This window comes from Vigna umbellata, chromosome 1 (assembly GCF_029865625.1).
Source record: "Vigna umbellata cultivar VRB3 chromosome 1, Vumbellata_1.0, whole genome shotgun sequence".
Classification (NCBI taxonomy): domain Eukaryota; kingdom Viridiplantae; phylum Streptophyta; class Magnoliopsida; order Fabales; family Fabaceae; genus Vigna; species Vigna umbellata.
The window spans coordinates 57699007-57712123 of record NC_142165.1 but is presented as its reverse complement, the minus strand read 5'-3'; positions in this window follow the sequence as shown (position 1 = coordinate 57712123).

Genomic DNA, 13117 nt, shown 5'->3' with positions numbered 1-13117 from the left:
CAAGTTCAATGGTTAGAAAGAAGTAAGATTTATACGGATAAATTTTTTTCTTAAACACTAAAATAAAGTAATACAAATAAAATGAATTTCACCATGTTTTCTTCCTATTTACTCTTTTTTTCCTTATTTAATACTGTATTGTTTATTTTAATCATTACATTATTTATGATTGTTTTTATTTAATTTGTACTTCATGATAACTTTAAATTAGCGAAAATTTTCCTAACTAAGGAAAATTTTAGACAATTCCTTCTTTTTATTTATTTAATAAACTAAAATTATTATGATATTTTATATATTATGAATTTTTTATATTTTATAACATAACCTGTTTTTCCATTTTTTTTAACTATTAAACCTTGCGAGAGATATAATAGGTTTTAAAAATATTATTATTGAATATTTCAATTTGTGGATTCAGTTATAAGTTATGAATTAATTTATCTCAGGTATTATCAGTCATATATTTAATCATGTTGTGGTGCTTTGTTTACAGTTAAAATGGCCTCTCCCATCAATGATACTCTTTCAACATGCAAAGTCATAGACGGACTTGTATCTTGATACACTTTTCCTGATAAATATCACTATTACAAAATTTTGATGGTCATTTTTAACTATATAAAGACCCATTTTGATTGTCTTTTGTTTGGGTGTATTTCATAGATGCTGATACTCATATTTATCCTCATTTTATGTAAAAACTCAATGATTCTAACGATTTCATTGTTTTTAAAGAATACTGAAATAAATGATCATTCCTGAAAATGGAATATATGTTACAATGTCGTTTTAGATTTTTTTATTTTTTAAATAAGTAGCCGTTTATGTTACAATGTTGTTTTAGATTTTTTTATTTTTTAAATAAGTAGCAGTTTCGGTGAACACTGAGATCATTTAATTTTTTTTATAAAATCATAAAGTTAAATACAAATTTATCTGTATATAATCACATATGAATAATTTTATACGGATATTTTTTTATATAATTACATAGATTTTTTCGTATGTAATTACATATGGATTTATTCGTATGTAATATTACCTATCACATTTCTACATACGAATTTTTAAGGTTATATACGAATTTTGGTCGTAGGTAATAGCGATTTTTCTTGTAATGGATCTTTTCGGCCGTGTGATGCGGAAAAGGAGAGATTCAAGCATTGAGGACTCTTTCGGTCGTGCAATGCGGGAAAAGGGATTCTCTTTGGTCGTGTGATGTGAGAAGATGATGATTTGGGTACTGATGACTCTTTTAATCGTGTGATGTGGATTTTCTTCGGTCGTGTGATGTGAGAAGAGGATAATTTGATATTAATGACTCTTTTGGCTCTATGATGCGAAAAAGATGTTTCTCTTCAGCTGTGTGATGTGGGAAGAGGATGGTTTGGTAGTGATGGCCCTGTGATGCGGAAAAGAGGTTCTCGTTGGTCGTGTGATACGGGAAGAAGATGTTGGGTGATTCATAATAAACTGGTTATGATGATTAGGGGGTTTGGTAGTGTAGAAGGAAATGAAATTGGTTCATGGGTCATGTGGTTGTGATGTTCATGCTTTGATGAGATATATGTTTGTGATTTAATTATTATGTGTCTAAAGTGATTATTGTATATTGTGTGTTATGATATTTCTGGTTGCTCACACTTGCATGTTGTGGTTGTGGTTTCCACCTACGATGATCATACTTGTACGAGAGTAGATGCTATTGCAATAAGACTGAATCGAAGTAGTTGACGAGAGTTGGGATTTAAGTTCGAGGATTTATTATTGTTTTCTATTATTGAAAAGTTTTTAGACTTGATATTTTTATGTAAAAGAGATATTATGAGATCATTTACCTCCTTGTATCAATTCATCGTCAACTAAGAATTATTTTTCCACGTTATATCAATATGCATATAGCTAATGGATTATTTTTCTTTTACTTCAGATACTGCCTTTGGATATTAGGAAATGCTTCAACATTGATCAATAGCAACTGGTTCTTGATGCCAAGGAAAGAGAATGCTTCCATAATGCTGAGAGGACAATAAATTTGGTCAGGCTATTCAAGATGTTATTCTTGAGCTTGAACTTGATGAATCTCAGTCTCAATTTAAGAAACTCACTTTAGTAGAAAAGTCTGTAATTGCCTCTAATTGAGAAATATTTGTTAAGCTTTAATTGAGAACTGTAATTGCATGTAATTGAGAATTGTTTTCATCTTGTTATGTATCCTTTAGGCTTTAGCTTTAATTCTGAACTATTTTCACAATTCAGAAGCATGTATATTCACTAAACTCTGAACTGCACAATAAATAGTTAATTGAACTGTGAATTAAAAAACAATTTACTGAATTGTATTGTAGTGTAACTGAACTAAAAAATAATTCAGTTCAGTTTCTGTGAACTACTTTTTAGTCCAGTTCAGTTTATTTGAACTATTTTATAGTTAACTATAATTGGTTTATAGTATAGTGCAGATGGTGCAGTTTGTCCCCCCTACTTATGACTCGAGTTCGATATTCTCTCATCACTCTTTGTAGTCTTGAAGGCTTTTTGCCTCATTCTAATGTTATGCAGGTGGGGCCTGCGGTCAGTGTTTTGCTTATAAAGGGAGAGACGTTACTCCTTGTGGGTCTTAGGGGTAGCTTTAACTAATAGATTAAAGATTTGTGTTGCTCCTTTTTTATATGGCACGAGGAAATCATGAGAGAGAGAGAGGACCTTGTTTTATTCGGAGTGTTAGTATTTTGAGGTTGTGAAAGGCATAGTAGATGGGATAGAGAACATGTAGAGATAGTTAAATATGAAAGTAGTAGTTGGAAGAAGTGTTGTAGTTGTCTTTAGTTGTAGTAGATGTTAGTTCATACAAATGGTAGATGTTGTCTACATCTTACATCAAATGGTAGAGTTCATGGGTATTTATAGATCCATAGATTTTTCTAGAACATGCAAGCCACAACTTATGTGGAATCTTCTAGATTTTGACCTATGTACAATATTCTTGATTTTTATTCCTATATTAGACTTTTCTACAATATTCTAGAGCTTGTGTTACATTTCTTTTCTTCTATCTTAGAAGTTTCTATATTCTTCTAGAATTTGTATCACACTTTAATAAGGAGCATCTATTATTTTTGCTGCATGGGTCGTATTGGATGGACGGAGAGAGAAAAAGGTTATATAAAGAATTTAGCTTTCATCCTATAGCATACAAGACGAAAATAAGTTTAGTTTTGATATGCTTCTAGAGAAGACCTTGTTCTTCTCATTCTTTAGTCAAATTAAGGGTACCTTTAAAATTCTTCAAAACCTAGTTTTTAACATTAAAGGATAGAGTTGTAGGAATGGGAAGAATGTTAATAAAGGAGATTTGGGTCAGCTAGTGGGAGGTATATATATCAAATGTTGGGGAGAAAATATCGAACAATTGAAATGGTTTGGGCCTTGGACGAGTGCAGAAAGGGCAACATTATTTAAGAGGTATTTTTAGGTTAAGTGGAGGGGAAGAACCCTTAAACCGTGTGAGAGTGAAATTGTGGGAGTCTCCACCGTTATCATTAGGGAAGGGTTTGCCGCCGCTGTTTCTAGGGAGAAGAGACCTTGCAACGATATCAGGGATCAAACAACTCGTGAGAGATAAAGTGAAAACTCAAGCACCGTGGGAAGAAGAGAATCAGGTAAAGGGAGTAACCTAGAATTATTGTTGCATATAAAGAATTGATATATATGATATCAGGGTTACACATATGCATGTTCATAATGGTTTCATGGGATGGATCGTGCATGTTATAATGTTTTATGGAAGGTGGGTATGTTCATATGCACTAGGGTTGGAATATCTGTGAGCTTAAAAAGAAAACGAAGTAAAATAAGAATAAACCGAGAAGCTAACTAGCAGGTGTGGTGTCTTTTTGAGGGCAAGGGTTTTATGGTTTAGAGTCAACGGTTAGGATGGTGTAAAAGTTTAGGTAAGGATGTTGTTCTAATTTTGATATCTTAGCATGGGAGGAAATGCGTGAAACTATGGGGTAAAGTATCGTATGGGGAATAAGCCATAGGTGGGTCTGTAAACAAGTTCTCGGGGTGTTAAACGGAACCCTTGTTTTTCAGTAAGAGATGGGGAAGGTCTTGTCCAGGGAAAAGAATATGCACGTGTGTTATGAGTTTATGGTTAAATTCACGCATGTTTCAGATTTATGTTTAGATGGAATAAGGTTTTGTGCATGGTTTCACGTTTCTGGAGAAGGGAAAAGAGAGTTGTTGTCTAGCCTGGGATTGAGAGGAAAATGATGGAAGATGAGTTGGTAGAGAAAAGAATAAGGTTACGTAAAGGGTGAGGGTTTTGGGTTAGATAGTGTAGGAAAGATAGTAAATGGAGTAAGGTTCAGTGGGTTGTGTATTATATATGAGTTTGGTTATCTTGTGAAGAGAAGAAAGAAAATTAAAAGAATCGTACAGTGGGTGCGATGGTGTGTGAGTGGAGTGAAGGGTTTATGTTATAAATGAATAATATACTAGAAGGTTTATACTGGGAGATGGTAGATGGGAAAGGAGAGTCTTAGTGGATACAGGAAGAAACAAAGAATGAAAGAAAAATATGAGAAAAAAGATATGCTAGTGTGTGGAAGGGAGTGTTAGAGGAACGGAGAGAAGAAAGATAGAAAGGGTTATGTATGAATTCGTATTTGTGTAAAAATTTATAGCTTTTGTTAAATAATATATGTTATTTTATAAGTCTTATTAATCTTTCATCTTATTTATTGTGAGATATATGGTTGAGGCACCACATTCATCAGGGGATGAAGTCTATACTTCTAGACCCACCAGAGGAGCGATAAGGTTAAGACAACTTATTCTTAGAACAAATTCTAGTTTCATTATATTGGTAAGTTAATCAATATTCCTCCGAATTCTAGTTTCATTATATTGATAAATTTGTATTGATATGAGGTTATTACTTTCTTTATTGCATATGACATTTGATATTCCAAACGTTGCGCGCCTAAAGAGTAGGTGTTTATCTGTAATTGTCGAAAGATTTCGGGGGTTTCAGACAAAATTGACGTCCATATATATATTTGAAGCAAAAAGTAATGAAACTTCATGTTCTAAATATTTTGCATCGACGAAGACACTTGGCGTCAGTTTGTATAGATTCGTTCATCTGAGTCGTGGCAGGTAAGTGTAGGTAAAATCACTCAATTCATAATTTTATATGATAACAATTGTTTCATTTTGTCACAGGAAATAAGGTCAAAAGCACAGGGTATAAGTTCTCAGAATAAAACTTCACACCTACTTTCTCGTGGTGGATACAGGAAGTTGGAGGAAAAAATAATGAAGCAGAAGTCAGATAGTAGACTTTCACTTTCTGAGGGTGGTGACCCTCCTCCTCCTCCTTCACCACCATCTCGGCACGAGAAGTGAAAGTTAGCTCGTCTAAGATCATCGGGCACCTATACTTCCGACAGTGCCAGAGACATATCATAAAGAATTGTAAGATGGCATTTCTCTTATTTTGACAACATTATTGTTATATATATTACATTGATCTTTCAAATAATTTTGAAGTTTTGTTATGTTACAAGACTCCTTGGTTGAGCAGAGCTCCCAAAGTCAATTCACACAGGAAGGACATTAGGATATTCTTGCCACTTCCATTGGACGATCTGAGCACCCAGAACGGGTGTGTGCCGTTGGAACTTGCAGGCATTAAATAGTTCTTTATGTCTTCCTCGCGTCCATCTTCATACGAATTATGTAAAGAGTATGAACAAAACCTGAAGTAGAACATCACAAAAGAGATCACACAGGAGATCACAAAGAAGGTCAGGGCAGAGTAGTATGATGAAGTTGCTAAAATGATTATGTGTCAGTTCCAACAGTATGAGAGTCATGGCATGCATTCGCAGCCATCTCCTATAGCAGCCCCTTACAGGTAAACTTAATAATCATTTTTGTTTATTAATTTACTTTTTGTATAACCTAACATTTTATTTCACAGGTAGAAGCAGCAAAACAAGTTGCTCAACTGCTAGTGCCTAAGGGACGACATGGACGACATGGACGACACTCATCCATGTCAGTTATATCTCTTATCGGACCATGCTAGTGGCTCATGGCACAGTCTATGATGCAGCCACTGTAGTGCAATGTATGGATCTATGAGAAGATGAGGTCAAGGTCACGGTGGATGAAGGTGTCGTACCAAATGCCTTTGTTCCTACACCTACAGAGGAGTTTATCATTGTGGCACAGACATTTAAGTGCTTCGCCACCTGGCCTAAACATTTGGATGGTGTTGTATCTGACCCTCCGGTAAACACTCCTACTATATACTTCTCAGTTTTAAACTTTACTTCTTATTGATATCAGAACATAACCATTTTTCATGTAACAACAGATAGGTAAAGAGGGAAGTCCTACACCGAAGAAGACTCATTTATCTGAGGACGACCCTCTTGATGCATTAGACGAGCTTTGTAACATCATTGCAGATGCGCCGATGAATGTACCATGGATTCTACTACGTTTGGAAGACATGTTGAGATCCCATTGTACTTGCATCAGCAAGATGTTAAGGAGCTTGCGTTGGGGAGAGAAGAGATCACTAGTGCAGAATTGGCTTTTAACGTCCCCCCATAGACGTCCGTTTACAAAAGGCCCAACGTAAATAATTGACCGGTGGCATATTTGTAAATAAGTGAAACTCTAGATGTCCGTTGTGAGGGGGGACGGACGTCTATAATATTATAGACGTCCGTGGGAGGGGGGCGGACGTTTAAGGGGCTGAACAAAATCAACGCTTCAACTCCGCATGTCAGCCCTAAAACGTCCGTCCTGGGAGGGAGCGGACGTCTATAATATTATAGACGTCCGCCCCTCCCCCCAAACGGATGTTTAGGGTGTTGATAGGGTGGTTGGAGCATTAATTGTCTTTAGCCCCTTAAACGTCCGTCCTGGGAGGGGGCGGACGTCTATAATATTATAGACGTCCGCCCCTCCCAAACGGACGTTTAGGGTGCTGACAGGTGGTTGGAGAATTAATGCTCCAACCACCCTGGCAGCCCCTTAAACGTCCGTCCTGGGAGGGGGCGGACGTCTATAATATTATAGACGTCTGCTCCCTCCCAGGACGGACGTTTTAGGGTTGACATGGGGAGTTGAAGCGTTGATTTTGTTCAGCCCCTTAAACGTCCGCCCCCCTCCCACAGACGTCTATAATATTATAGACGTCCGCCCCCTTCCAGGATGTTTAAGGGGCTGACATGGGGAGTTGAAACGTTCAGTTGTTCAGCCCCTTAAACGTTCGCCCCCCTCCCACGGACGTCTATAATATTATAGACGTCCGTGCCCCCCACCACGGACGTCTAAAACCCCCGCGAATATCAATTTTAAATTACCATAGACGTCATATTAGTGACGGGTCGGACGTCTATACTACTATAGACGTCAGGGCCCAGAGTGCCGGACGTCTCACAGTATTAATATGCGAAATGCGAACCCGCGAGCAGTACGCTCACTGTTCATCGTCGTCCCCCGCGAACGCTATCTGCCATTGATTTTCCAGGTGCGTTTTCTCTCTTTTGGACCGTTAAATTGACTTTCAATCCGATTACATTGCTCTGTGATGAAATATCTTTGATTTGAACCGATTAAAAATCGTTTTTTGTCCATTTTTGTGCAGTCTCTTGCGTGTTCTTGGGCGGCTTCTTTGACTGTTTTTGGACGAGGTGTTAGGTCGTTCCCTCCTCGATTTCTCTCCCTTTCATTTCGAATCTACTTTTCAGGTTAGCTTGTTGTTATTGATAAATTTTTGTATGCATGTAATTGGGTTTTGTGTATGCATGTTTTTTACTCTAAAGTGTGCATGTGTTATTGGATTTTGAATATGCATGTATTAGTTGTGTTATTATAAGTATGAAATCATTGAGTGACACTTAGTTCCCGTTTGAAATTTAACACAAACGATTAATCTTTTAATCGTTTTTGTTAAATTTTGAATTGTCCGATTGGACAGTTTGAGAAAATTAATTTTCATAATTTACAAGATGTCAATTGGAGTTTACGGATAAGATTGATTACACTGATGAACCATTTATCATGGCTAGTCAAGCAAGACAAATATTCTACGTAAATGATCCATCGAATAACAAATGGTCAGTGGTTTTAGAAGGAAAAAACATGCATGGACATGATGATGACAATTCTCTTGATATACTTGAGACACCATCTGTTGCATGTAGACCCACTGAAGACCCAGTTGATGACGTTGCCGATGTAATGCAGGCAATTCGTAGTGATCACAACGAAGGCATTTGGGAAAAAACAATTAATTAATAGGTTAATATTTTCACTTTTATTGACTTTATATGTATGTTCATCATAATTGAATTATTACTAACGTTGTATAATTTTTCAGGTATGTCAGCCTCAGACTCAGGATCGGGAAAGAGCAGACGTGGACGAGGCGTCACCCGAGTAGCATATGTGACATCCGGACGCGTGGATGGTCAGAGGAGGCATGTTGACATCGACCCCAGATCAGGTCATCCATCAGGGCCAAATGCTGATATGTTTAGGAGTTATCTGGGTAAGTTAGCAAAAAGTCATGTCTCTATCCTTCATGCATGTTGGGATGACGTCCTAGAGGTCGACAAGAACCTCTTATGGCAAGATGTTCAGGTATGTTTAGACTTCATGCAATTTGTGATATACTTATCTTTTATGTTTTCTTTTGGAATAACAAGTTTTTTGTTTTAAACAACAACATTTTGATATTCCAAACACAATGCAAATCAGAAAGAAAGTGTTATCGCATATAGTGATAAGATGGAGGGATTTCAAGACAAGGCTGACACGACTATATGTCTTTGGAGATAGACAACATGAAAATCCATGTCAGCATTATACCTTCACAGAGGAGGATTGGATGCAGTTTCGTGCATCTAGAGAGTCTGAGGAATGGAAGTTATGTTTCTTAAGATCGTCTTTCATTGAGTTTTTATGATTTTACACTTACTTATATACATGGTTTCACAGGGTAAAAGGTTAGCCGCCCAAGAAAGACAAAGGCTAAACGACGCACCCCACTTGTTATCACGAGGTGGATATGCAAAACTGGAGAAGAAACTGAGAAACTCTAGAGCGGATGCCTTGGGACTTGAGTCGTCGGACCTAGCACCTGCACTTGCTAGGTACGAGCTGTGGAAGGCTGCTCAGACTAAATCTGATGGGAACATGACATCTTCCACAACTGCCTTGATCTCACAGAGAATTGTAAGTTCAAATTATAAGCAGTTATTTGATTGTGTATCTATCACAGCATGTCTTCTAAGTAACTTGGTTTTTTTATGTGCAGGATGAGTTGGTTGAGCAGCAGACTCAGGGCACATTTGCTGGCCAAGGTAGGGACGACATTCTGACAATGGCCATTGGAAGGCCCGAGCACCCAGGACGTGTACGTGGAGTTCCTGGGGCGATTGGTCTTCGTGACTACTTTGGCCCTACACAGAAAACCCCTCAATCAATGAGTCAGGAGACATTGAGGCAGATGGATCTTCAGTGGGAGGAAAGACTCAACCAAAGCATGAGATCAATGGAGCAACGATTCATGGAGCAGCTACAAGAACAAAAACAAATACAAAGAGCGCTTGAAGAAAAGCTGCATTCCATGACGCAAGGCAACATAGGGGCCGATGAAACTCCCACACCACCTCGTGTCAGCACTAGAGGATCATGCTCTGCTGTAGACCCCACTCAGTATAGCGGTCAATATGAGCTGTTGGTTGATGGGGATCCCCCACGCATTATGGCTGTCGGACGAGTTCTTGAGGGAGGGCAGACCATTCATGGTGTTGCCATATTACCCCAGCACGTGCGTGTTGATAACAGTTGAAAAACTGTTATTTTCATGCTTAAAATTGATATTAAAAGCAATCTTTATACTTAGAAACTAGCTTAAAATCATGCTTTTCTTCATATTTTCATAAATAAGAGAGCTGGACAGGTTTATGCTTGATTTCAGTGTTTTTGTGCAGGTTTTAAGGTGAATTTGGTGAAAGAAGTGAAGAAGGAGAGATATGGAATCAGAAAAGACATCAAAAAGTGCAAAAGGAGAAGCCGAAGTCACCGCTCAGCGGCAGTTTACCGCTGAACGGCACTCAGGAGCTCACGGGAGGACCGCTCAGGGGCAAAATGGCCGCTGAGGGGAAGAAACGTGACACGCACTTACCGCTGAGCGGTATTTTACCGTTGAGCGGCACTTTAATGGGCTTGGACCTAATTTTCTGTAATTTACGAATAATATATAAGCTTTAGGGTTTCCTAGGGTTAGGTATCTTTGGCTGGAACGAAGTAAACACTCTCTCTTCCACCCCTTTGAAGGAGGATCTTGGATGCTGAGGCTTCCTCTTCACCTTTTTAGGGTTTTATCTTTCATTCTTTCATTGTAATTCATCTAGGTTCACCATGAATATGGTGAACTAAACTCTGTATGTTTGTTGGGGAATCAATGTAATCTTTTGAAGCTCTCATATATGGAATCTGTTTTTACATCTTTTAATTAAGACTTATGCTTTCTTTCATCATTAGTTAGGGTTTTTCCTCTTTGCTTAATGCTTGCATTGTTTAACTCATTCGATGCATGATAATTGGTTTTGTCGATACGGGCGCGTACGGGGAAGTCTAGATCCGGGGAATTTCTCCCAATATGATATTGGTTGTCGTTAAGCTCCTGCACTTATGAACTGATCATTAGGAATGCTAGGAATTGTATGAACTCGTGATTAGGGAGAAGCCTTCTTGAAAGGTACTTTAGAGAGTGGCATTAACAATGATGATTTGAATGTTGAATTCCTAAAATATATGAGAGTGGATAGGATGAAATTGACCCCCAACAACATATTCATACATAAATTTCATTGAAACTGTTTATCTTTTGCTTTTTGCCATTGATCAAAACTTCATGCATACATATTTAATTTTCGTCTTTTGCATATAAAAATCTAAATATTTCGTCTTTAAGTCTTAGCTAATCAAGAAACCACACAACTAAACTAGGCCGTGAGTCCTTTGGGAAGAACGATACTTGGTCTTACCAAGTTTATTACTTGAACGATTCGGTCATACTTGCCGATTGAAAAACAAGTTTGTGACATCATATTTTGGTGTTCATAAATTTGTCCATCACGTGTGACCATTGATGAGGTTCGGGATCCCCAGGCTCAGGTGCCTGTACCCACTCCAGAAATTAACTTTGTGCGAGAGGCCATAGGATCATTTATTGCCTAGCCTAGAGCATCGATCATGTCCCACATCGCTACTCCACAAGTATAATGTCTTTTTCCTTAGTATTTCTATGTTTATTCTTCATATAATTGTTGATAAAGCTTTGACGTAAATTCTTATCTTCAGTTCACACGTCCTCAGAAGCAGCCAATTCATGATACAATCATACATGAAGATGATGAGATGGCTGAAGCGGAGGATGATCCTCTATCAAAGTTAATGACAAAATTACCCAGATTGAAGAAAGCATCATTAGAACTATACTGGGATTTGAGGGTATTTGGTCTTCCCCAACATGTGTCAGTTTATATCACATTCTCTGATGCATTGGAGGTGATTGGGGGAGACAGGATGTTGAATATTTCCATCATTTAGCTGTGGTGCATGTAAGATAGTCAATTTGGTCTTTCATATTACTTTTATTTACATTGTTATAGTTTCTAACAACTTAACTTTGTTGTTTTAGGTACATGGACACAATTGTTGTAGACCAAGGTCGGTCTTCCATGTATGGATTTGTTGAACCTCAGACCATTCAACCGTCTGGTAACACACTTCAAAACAGACAACATTATTTGCAAACATGGATGGATGAGTCAAAAAGAGACGTATACCTTATGCCATACATTAAGGTGTAGGTGTTGTTATATGTGGTCAGCTCATTATTATAGTTTCCTTAATTAGTTGAATAACCATTTGTCCTTCGTGATAGGTCGCACTGGCAGCTGATGGTCATCATTCCCAAACAATGTAAAATTATATGGTTTTGTTCGTTGCATAGGAGGATGAAAAATGAGTTGAGCACCATGCTTCAAGGGTAAGTGTTTCTCCAAAAATGACTTTGAATTTGATGTCCACCTTTAACTTTTATGATAAAATAGTCATATTAATTATACTTTGTGTTTTCAATCTGTACAGAGTTATTGGTAAATCTCGTGATCAACTGGTTCAAATTTTGTATCCAAAGGTTGTAAGTCATTTATAGTTTCTAATTCATTTTCTATGTTATTGAATGATCTAAATTCTTAACTATTTAGTTTGTGATTTTAGTGTAACCAGCAGCTAGATTCATGGGAATGTGGCTTTTATGTGATGTGTTGGATTAAGACCATCATTCGAGCTGTCATTACAGATGACTGGAATGAGGTAATGATGTATACCTTCAATACATTACAAATCAAATTCATCTTCAACATATATGAAACAATAATGAATCTTTCTTGAATTTTGCAGCGCTTCAAGAGTACATCGCCTATTCCAAAGGACACAATTAAACAGATAAGGCAGGAGTGGACCGCTTATCTTCTGCAAAGATGGAGTTAGGAATAGTTATATTTCTTGTTGAACATTGTTTAGTTTTAGTTTAAGTTTTATGTTGATAGTTTTGGTAGTGGATTGAACTCCACATTAAGTAGAACTTTGTTTATATAAAATGCACATTTATATTATTGCAAAATTGTTCTGGGACATTTTTCTGCTTTTCAGGTGTGGTTTTATTGAAAAAATAAATTAATTTTTTCAAAAAAACGCCCAGTAGACGTCAGTTAGTGTACAGTCGGACGTCTATAGACGTCTGGCAGTGCACACACGGACGTCCATCCCCAAACCCTACCACAAACAATTCAGCCTGGTAGACGTCCGGGGAGGGAGGAGGCGGACGTCTATATAGAAGTTCGTCCTAACACAGCGGACGTCTATATAGACGTCCGGTCTTGCACAACGAACGTCTATATAGACGTCCATCCTGGCACAGCGGACGTCTGAGTAACGTCACCCACATAAACGTCGGGCGTACGTCGGACGTCAAAAGGCCAAAAGAACGGACGTCTAAAGCCCTTTC